The sequence below is a fragment of the Varanus komodoensis genome, unplaced genomic scaffold (assembly GCF_004798865.1).
Source record: "Varanus komodoensis strain SLA01 unplaced genomic scaffold, ASM479886v1 scaffold5, whole genome shotgun sequence".
Lineage (NCBI taxonomy): Eukaryota > Metazoa > Chordata > Lepidosauria > Squamata > Varanidae > Varanus > Varanus komodoensis.
In genome coordinates, this window is record NW_025336087.1 from 48,862,111 (window position 1) to 48,869,758 (window position 7,648).

Genomic DNA, 7,648 nt, shown 5'->3' on the forward strand with positions numbered 1-7,648 from the left:
CACAGAACTGTATTATACACTACAATGAATGGAGCACTGCTTTCAGTAACAACAGAGATCCTAACATTTTGATCTTGTTCCAGAAAGGATCTTTGGAGTGTGTGGGGTTGAATTAGTGGTTGAGTTTTTGTGACTTTCAACATGGCCCAAATAACATGAGATTTTATTTATGTGGTTTGGCCTGGTGTACATAATTTTTACAAAAATTGCTGGCAGGGAGTAAGGGAAGGCAGACTGAGATGATGGGAGTGAGGGCTTAACCATTGGTCCTCCTACTGCAGACCCAGAGAGTGTGGCTCCTTCTGTTGTTTACAGTGGGAAGCAAGTGCATTGATTACATCCCATTGCAAAGAGGCAACATGGAGAGGATAACACTAACTGGCTTGTGCCAGGGAAAAGAGTAAGCACCCATACCAGCACTGTGCCAGTCTCAATTACAGCTTGTACTAAAGAGCAATGTATAGCAAAAGTATAGTAAATGCTTCACTCCAAGCTTGATACTAGAATGTCTGAGTGGTGGTAGTCTGTTCTGCTGGAATAAACCCATTTGCAACATGCAGTCAGCCACAGCCGTATTTCTAGAATTGATGAAGACTTGATACCTATTGCTTTGCTATGCCAACACAACATGGAAGTTCAGCAGTAGATGGGTGATCTAGGTAAAGATATAGGCCTTATATAGTTCTTGCTGTATTTTCATTGTACTCCTTTAATAATGCTGTTTTACAGAATTTTAACCCCATGCATCTTTATATCACATGATTTGTGGACTAAGCACTGATTTGTACTATCTTTAGGTATATGGGAAATAATTATCCAGGCTGACTAAGGAGTTCAAGGAAAGGAATGGACAAACATTAGCATCTACACCCACTTCTAGTTGCTTGCAATGCAATAAGCAATTTTCACCTGTAGCAGGTGGACCTTGTTACTGTGTTTCACCCAGTGTTCTAGTAGCTAAATGTGGCACTAATTTTGCAATAGATAGACTGCACTTGTGAATGATTGTCACAAAATGGAGTAAGATCCTATCAGTGCTTTTCCATTTAGCCTCTTAATACATTCTCAGTCATGAAGTACTAGTTATCAGTGATGAAATGCTCAATAATCAACCACAGGCTCTGTAAGAAGGTGTGAACATGACCAACTAATGTAGGACGTGAGTTTTCACATTACTCTGAACTACTTGTCTGGTGCCCAGCCCTAGCCATGCTATGTAGTCTAGCAATCAAGCCCCTTTCCTAGCAATGTTTCAGGTTACAGACAGCATCTTTATGCAACCAAGACACAGAAGTTCTAGGCAAGCTTAGTTTCAGTTCCCCAAGTTAGAACACCATAAAAATAGTTGTTAAAAAACTGATCTGTTACTACAGCCTACCCTTCTCAAGCTGACTGATGCACTTTCATGGTAGCCTGGTTTTGTAACCATATAGCTACCAGTCAAGAAAGATTTCCTCCTGCTCTGTTTGGTGGCCTAAAGTTCAAATTCCCAGCTTGACACCTGCATTTCCTCACTTACATGGGAGACAGCACATCAGTATATGGGAGGTTCTGTGTTTTTAGGATTCTGAAATGGCTGCCACTTCAGAAGAATAGGAGCTTTGATGGTGGTTATGTAGAAAGAGTGTCTCCTAATAAGAACTAATAAATTGGAGATGAACTCTTCTGCATTGTCTGTCAACCACAGAATTCTTCATGGTCCAGATAATCAGTATCAACCAAAAGTGCCTGAAGTTGAGCAGCAATCAACTGCTCAGACACCTTGCCCAAAAAGTAGAAGATTGACCACTGTTCTAAAATTACTAAGGACCAGCTTCTTCAAGAGACGTTAAAGTATTGTCTTTTTAAAGTATGTTGGTAACATTCATCACCCCCTTGATCCAAGTCCTTATATACCAGCTATAATCAGCCAAGATGGCCATGGAACATGAGCAAAGGTAGTTGGGTGGATGTCCAGTTCTTGACCACTGAAACATCCCATAGAACTGGGCAAGACTGCACTGGACACCACCATCTGGTTTGCATAGTCTATGGCAGCCTTCCCCAACCTGTTGCCCTTCACATATTTTGGTCTTCAGTTCCCACTGGACCCAGCCAACATGGGCAATGGTCAGGAATGCTGGAAGTTGTATTCTGAAACATCTGAAGGGCATAAGGTGGTAGAAGTATGGTCTGTGGAATCCAAGTCATAATGGATTTGAGCGACGTTATCCTCAGCTCATGGATTTAGGCAAATTCATCCTCAAAATGCACCGTGAACTACTCACAACAATCAATTAAGAAATTTTGCATGGGTAGCCTATAAAAGGCTTCTAACTTTCCTAAGTTTTCTGCTCTGCAGAGTGACACTGACAATGGAAAAGACATGGTTTGCTGCCCTCACTGCTGAATAGTACGGTTAATAAAGAGCTATTAATCTGTGTTCAAATTGATCATGTGTTTTCCTCCATCCACGTTCAAGCTATCTTCCCTGATGCTTTCCTTGGTATAACATGGTGCGAAATGGATTTTGACAAAGGGAAGACTGGTCTGGAGCCATCGTATCAATCGACCTGGTCATTTCCATATCCCACTGAAAGATTAAGGCTATGACAGGCATGCAAGCCATATCAGCCCTTAGGAATCCGTTGGGCTCCATCAGTTTCTGGGCAGACCTTTCTAATTATCTGCCCTTGGAGAAGGATAAACTTCAGAATGTGAACTGGCCATGACAAAGTGGCCCAGGCTATGTCTCCCTCTTCTAGATCATCATTCACCTATTCAGTAGCGAATATCAAATCAAAAGTGTGTCCTGCCAAATGCATTGTGCTGATGACATGCTGGGACAGCTCCGCACTTGTCATGGCAAGCCTCAGTGCTTGAACTACTCTGGAGTAGTAGGATTTACATAACCACATAACTACTCTGTGGTTATGTAAATCCACACCATGTAGATTTACATAACCTTTGCTGATGCTCATGGAAATTTAGAAATTTCTGCCACGAACAGAAAAGTAGCACAGCTTACTGCATGTGCCTGTTGCTCAGTCTGATTCCCAAGTGCTCTGAAGGAGAACTTTGAAGATCTTTGATCCCTGTTGTCCTTTCTTATGGTTCTTTACCCAACAGGTTTGGGGTGAACAACCCTTCAAAAGGAGACCCCGCAGCCATGCTGGTTTGGAATTATGGAAGCTGCAGTTCCAACACATCTGAATGGAGCCAGGTTAGGGAAGGCTTGGATTAACACAGCTACGTGTGCGGAATATACCATTAAAAGCAGCAATCTTGCACTTCTGAAGAAATCTAAGCTAAAAATCCTCTAAGATCTCATTTTCCACGTGGAGGGATTATTTTGTTTAGTACGATCCCACCTGCAGTCTTTAAATGACATAGGTTTATTACCCCAGTGAAAATTAAGCCTCTGTAACAGGATTTCAAGGGTGTATTTTACATGCATGTCTTTTAGAATGAATGCATGCCCTCTGCTGACACATACCTGTATTGCTGTGGTGACTAATAATGGCACACTATTGCAGATGCATATTTGTCATTAATCATAGACATTTACATCAAATGCAAAAACACAGTTCCCAAATTGCCAACAGAAATTTAAAGGAGATTCTGCCCCATCCCAGTTAAGACAATTGCAAAAAGAAAGCAGGTTTGAATCCCCAAGAATGGGCAGCCAACAGCAAGCAGTCCAGGAGCAACTCTTGCCTTCTAGGCCTAGCCCTCCTGGGCTGCAGTCTGGACCCTCTCAGGATGCTGATTGATGGATTTATTTTGAATAGCAGTTTGCCAGTGAAGTTCAGCTATGCAGCACTACACAGCTTGAATTTGGGTTGTTTGCAGGGTGTCTTCGAGTCTTTTATCTTCCATAGCAACTATGGAGCACCAGAGGAATCCAATTTAACTTGCAAGGAGCCTAAATTTGACCGCAGAGTGCTCCATGATACCATCTTTTCATTACAAATTTCCAGCACCACCCCTAATTCAACCATGTGGCAGGGACAACATAATTTTTCTGGTTTATATGCTATTTAAAATGAGCATGAGATCTGGGAAATGCTAGGCTGTATTACATGTGCAAGCTTTTAAGTTCTCCAAAATTCAGTTTCATCAGGCTAGATTATATAAGAAACTGAAAGAGGTTGAGAAGGGCAGAAAATTTTTTTTAAGGCTAGATGTGGTGACTATAAAGTCCAAAGACTTTAGATTGAACAAATGAATAGTTGGTGTTACAGGTATCTGATTACAGCTAGCAATGCAGTTTGGGAAAGAGATGTAACAATGGTTGATCTCCATTTCTGAAAACAAGAAAGTCTGACTGTAAATAATCTGTTTCTGACCATGGTGAAACACACAGGTTTCTAAACAAAGAAGCATGGCAGTCCTCATATTAGCAAAGTCATGGATTAATTTTACATGGTGCACTAGGTAAAAAAGTTAATCACGATCAAATTATGAGTATCATGCAATAGTTGGAGACAGAATTCCCAATCCAAAGTCCCTCTTCAGGTGATAGGAAATGATTTTTTTTTTTCCTGGTGGTAGATTATGCCTTGCATGGCTAAATATAAATAGATTAATTCTGGACAGTTTGTACTTGTGGAATTTTGGTTGGTCCTAATAAAGAAATTGTCCAACTGTAGAGTTTGATTTTTTTAAAAATCATGGAATAGTACAGTTATCTTTACATTGTTATTTGTTTTTGTTGCAGAAGCTGCATTTTTCTGAGTTCCACCATGTTTCTGCTGCCTAATTAGATTTGCAAGGATTTATGCCACGTACCATAATTATTTTTGCACAAAAGTGTGATAAACTTATCCCAGGGAGTGCTGTCTAAAAGATTCATGGAAACAATGGGTTATCATCTTCGGTGGCCCCATTTCCTCAGTTTAGCACATCTTTTGCTTTCCTGAAATGGTTTGGTGTCTTCACTGTAGAATCCTTAAATAAGAGGATAGCATAGGCTTTACACAGTGGGCAGCTTCACATGAAATGACAAGCCATGGTGCAAGCCACCGTGGCATGGCCTGTGACTTACGAACCGAGCAAGGGTGGTGACGCATGGTAAGAATGGTCTCCATGGAACCACAGGCAGAAACAATTTCCATTCTGCTTCCAGCAGGTTTCATGGCAAGAGCAGCTGCAGCTCCTGCTGCTCTCAGAGCCCCTAGTGCATTGCCGCAACCTAGTTGTGTGTGTAGATGTGTAGGCACATGTCGGTGCAGTGAGGGAGTGGGTGATGCCAGGTGCAGTAAATGGCAGAAGTGGGGTGACCGCATCCAGTGGCTTGCTGTATGCTAGCATGGGTGCTGTGGGGGGTGGGGAACAGCACATACCCACAGCGGTGGGTCAGCAGAAAAGACTGCTAGGTTTATCGACACGTGGCATGCTTTTCTGTGGCACAGCCACCCTTTCCCTGCCCTGCAGAAATAAAGACATGCTCTGCAACAGGGGCATGGTTCTTGCAGAGGGGGCTGGCTGTGGGGTCTGTGGAGAGGGGTGAGAAGCAGTGCCAGATGAGGCCACCTGCAGAGCGGCCTGGCACAAGGGAGGGGTGACAGGGAAAGACACTCCCATGCAGGATTGTGCTGGTGGCGGTGGGGGACACTAGGTTTTGCTGGCTGTGGCTGTGGCATGGGACACAGCCTGCCCATGAGGTTGCCTTCCATGTGCCTGCTTGCAGCGGGGAGGCAGCCCCTTCCAGCACGTGCTAGTCCTGCACACAGGGAAGTGTACCGTGCACCCTTCTGCCCATCAGACTCCCTGCCTGAGCTGACGGAGATCGTCTCGGACCTGGTGTTGAAGACCCCCAGGATGTTGGTCCTGGGGGACTTCCATCTCCATGCTGAGACTGTTCTGACCGGGGCAACTTAGGACTTCATGGCCTCCATGACGGCCATGGGTCTGTCTCAACACGTCATAGGCCCGACCCATGGACGTGGTCACACGCTGGACCTGGTTTTCTCAACGGGGCAGGAAGAGGGTGATATGAGGGTGAGGAATTTGCGTCTGACTCTCTTGTCATGGTCAGATCACTTCTTCATGAGGTTTGAGCTCGGAGCTGGCCTTTCCCTCTGTAAGGGTGTGAACCCTGTTGTGATGGTTTGCCCTCGGAGCTGGATGGATCCAGATGGATCCCTGAAGGCTCTGGGGGATTTTCCGGTTGATAAAGCTGGTGCTCCTGTTGATGCTCTGGTTGAACTGTGGCATGGGGAAATGCCCAGAGCAATTGACACGATCGTCCCTAAGTGTCATCTCCTGCCAAGCAGAGCTCGTCCATCCCCATGGTATACATCTGAATTATGGGCGATGAAGCAGGTTGGAAGACTTCTAGAGCATAGGTGGAAGAAATCACGGGATGAATCTGACCAAACATGCTTACGTGCTCATTATCGAGCCTATGCTGTGGCGGTGAGAGCAGCAAAGAAGAAATTCTTCTTCACTTCCATTGCCTCCTCACAGTGCCGTCCAGTGGAGCTTTTTCGAGTGGTACATGGGCTGATATACCCCGGCCCTAAGAAAGATCCTGTACCACCATCGATGGCCCACTGTGATGACTTTGCCCAGCACTTCAAGGAGAAAATCTCTCAGATTTGTCACTAGCTGGACTCCACAATTGATTCAGATCCTTTAGGGGAGACACCAATGACTCCGTCTGGTCAGGTATTAATGGATGAATTTCAGTTAATGCGGCCTGATGATGTGGACAAGGTGCTTGGACAAGTATGTCCTGCCACCTGCTTACTCGACCCTTGCCCTTCGTGGCTGCTGACCAAAGCCAAACATGGGATTGGCTCCTGGATCCTGGAGGTTATTAACGACTCTCTGAGGGACGGCCGGGTGCCCACTCCTTTAAAGGAGGTGGTAATCAGGCCTGTCCTAAAGAAGGTGTCTCTGGATCCAGAGATGGCCGCCAATTATAGACCAGTGGCCAACATCCTGTTTTTGAGTAAGGTGTTGGAACGGGTGGTGGCGGGACAACTCCAAGCACTCTTGGATGAAACTGATTATCTGGACGCATTTCAGTCTGGCTTCAGACCCGGGTATGGTACTGAATCTGCCTTGGTCTCCCTGTATGATGACCTGTGCAGGGAGAGAGACAGGGGGAGTGCGTCCCTGTTGGTTCTCCTGGACTCTCAGTGGCTTTCGATACTATCGACCATGGTATCCTCCTGGATAGGCTGGCGGGACTGGGAGTAGGAGGCACTGCTTGGCAGTGGTTCTGCTCCTACCTTGATGGCTGATTCCAGAAGGTGGTGCTGGGGGACTTTGGCTCTACGCCATGGCAACTTTGCCATGGGGTACTGCAGGGTTCCATTTTGTCCCCACTGCTATTTAATATCTACATGAAACTGCTGGAAGTGGTCATCAGGAGGTTTGGGCTGCAGAGTAATCAGTATGCTGATGACACCCAGCTCTACCTCTCTTTTTCAACTAACCCAGGTGAGGCAGTGGCTGTACTGAACCGGTGCCTGGCTGAGGTAATGGGCTGGATGAGGGCCAATAAACTGAAACTCAATCCAGATAAGATGGAGGTTCTGTTGGTGGGTGATTCGAGCTCCTGGGTAGGTGACTTGGGCCTGCCCTGGACGGGGTTGCACTCCCTCTAAAGGACAGGGTCTGCAGCTTGGGAGTGCTCCTTGACCCAGAGCTGTCCTTG